Here is a 1,931-nt window from a genome sequence, read left to right on the forward strand (position 1 = left end):
TGAAAACAACCTGAAAACAACATAAAAACAACATAAAAACAACCTGAAAACAACCTGTAAACAACCTGAAAACAACCTGTAAACAACATAAAAACAACCTGAAAACAACCTGAAAACAACCTGAAAACAACCTGTAAACAACCTGAAAACAACCTGTAAACAACATAAAAACAACCTGAAAACAACCTGAAAACAACCTGAAAACAACCTGTAAACAACATAAAAACAACCTGAAAACAACCTGAAAACAACATAAAAACAACCTAAAAACAACCAGAAAACAACCTAAAAACAACCTGTAAACAACATAAAAACAACCTGAAAACAACCTGAAAACAACCTGAAAACAACCTGTAAACAACATAAAAACAACCTGAAAACAACCTGAAAACAACATAAAAACAACCTAAAAACAACCTGAAAACAACCTAAAAACAACCTGAAAACAACATAAAAACAACCTGAAAACATCCTGAAATTAACCTGAAAACAACCTGTAAACAACCTAAAAACAACCTGAAAACAACCTGAAAACAACCTAAAAACAACCTGAAAACAACCTGAAAACAACCTAAAAACAACCTGTAAACAACATAAAAACAACCTAAAAACAACCTAAAAACAACCTGAAAACAACATAAAAACAACCTGAAAACATCCTGAAATTAACCTGAAAACAACCTGTAAACAACCTAAAAACAACCTGAAAACAACCTGAAAACAACCTGAAAACAACCTGAAAACAACCTAAAAACAACCTGTAAACAACATAAAAACAACCTAAAAACAACCTGAAAACAACCTGTAAACAACATAAAAACAACCTGAAAACAACCTGAAAACAACCTGAAAACAACATAAAAACAACCTGAAAACAACCTGTAAACAACCTGAAAACAACCTGAAAACAACCTGTAAACAACATAAAAACAACCTGAAAACAACCTGAAAACAACCTGAAAACAACCTAAAAACAACCTGAAAACAACCTGTAAACAACCTGAAAACAACCTGAAAACAACCTGAAAACAACCTGTAAACAACATAAAAACAACCTGAAAACAACCTGTAAACAACCTGAAAACAACCTGAAAACAACCTGAAAACAACCTGAAAACAACATAAAAACAACCTGAAAACAACCTGAAAACAACCTAAAAACAACCTAAAAACAACCTGTAAACAACATAAAAACAACATAAAAACAACATAAAAACAACCTGAAAACAACCTGAAAACAACCTGAAAACAACATAAAAACAACATAAAAACAACCTGAAAACAACCTAAAAACAACCTGAAAACAACCTGTAAACAACATAAAAACAACCTGAAAACAACCTGAAAACAACATAAAAACAACCTAAAAACAACCTGTAAACAACATAAAAACAACATAAAAACAACATAAAAACAACCTGAAAACAACCTGAAAACAACCTGAAAACAACATAAAAACAACATGAAAACAACCTGAAAACAACCTGTAAACAACATAAAAACAACCTGAAAACAACATAAAAACAACATAAAAACAACCTGAAAACAACCTGAAAACAACATAAAAACAACATAAAAACAACCTGAAAACAACCTAAAAACAACCTGTAAACAACCTGTAAACAACATAAAAACAACCTGAAAACAACCTGAAAACAACCTGAAAACAACATAAAAACAACATTAAAACAACCTGAAAACAACCTGTAAACAACCTGAAAACAACCTAAAAACAACCTGAAAACAACCTAAAAACAACCTGAAAACAACCTGAAAACAACCTGAAAACAACCTGAAAACAACATAAAAACAACCTGAAAACATCCTGAAATTAACCTGAAAACAACCTGAAAACAACCTGTAAACAACCTAAAAACAACCTGAAAACAACCTGAAAACAACCTAAAAACAACCTGAAAACAACCTAAAAA

The 1,931-nt window shown here is 31.0% G+C and overlaps 1 long non-coding RNA gene across 28 annotated transcripts; it reads right to left on the reverse strand.

Moving 5' to 3' along the window:
• Positions 1-234: 234 nt before the first annotated feature.
• On the reverse strand, positions 235-1,809 carry LOC127537495 (uncharacterized). 28 transcript variants are annotated; one of them, XR_007947178.1, is made up of 3 exons: positions 1,782-1,809; positions 814-868; positions 235-263 (listed from the first exon to the last, which is right to left on the reverse strand). It is a non-coding gene; the product is annotated as an uncharacterized LOC127537495 (long non-coding RNA). The 28 variants fall into 28 exon arrangements; XR_007947177.1 differs by lacking the exon at positions 1,782-1,809 and adding an exon at positions 1,650-1,677; XR_007947176.1 differs by lacking the exon at positions 1,782-1,809 and adding an exon at positions 1,540-1,567.
• Between the last annotated feature and the right edge of the window lie 122 nt (positions 1,810-1,931).

The sequence above is a fragment of the Acanthochromis polyacanthus genome, chromosome 2 (assembly GCF_021347895.1).
Source record: "Acanthochromis polyacanthus isolate Apoly-LR-REF ecotype Palm Island chromosome 2, KAUST_Apoly_ChrSc, whole genome shotgun sequence".
In the NCBI taxonomy this organism is placed as follows: Eukaryota; Metazoa; Chordata; class Actinopteri; family Pomacentridae; genus Acanthochromis; species Acanthochromis polyacanthus.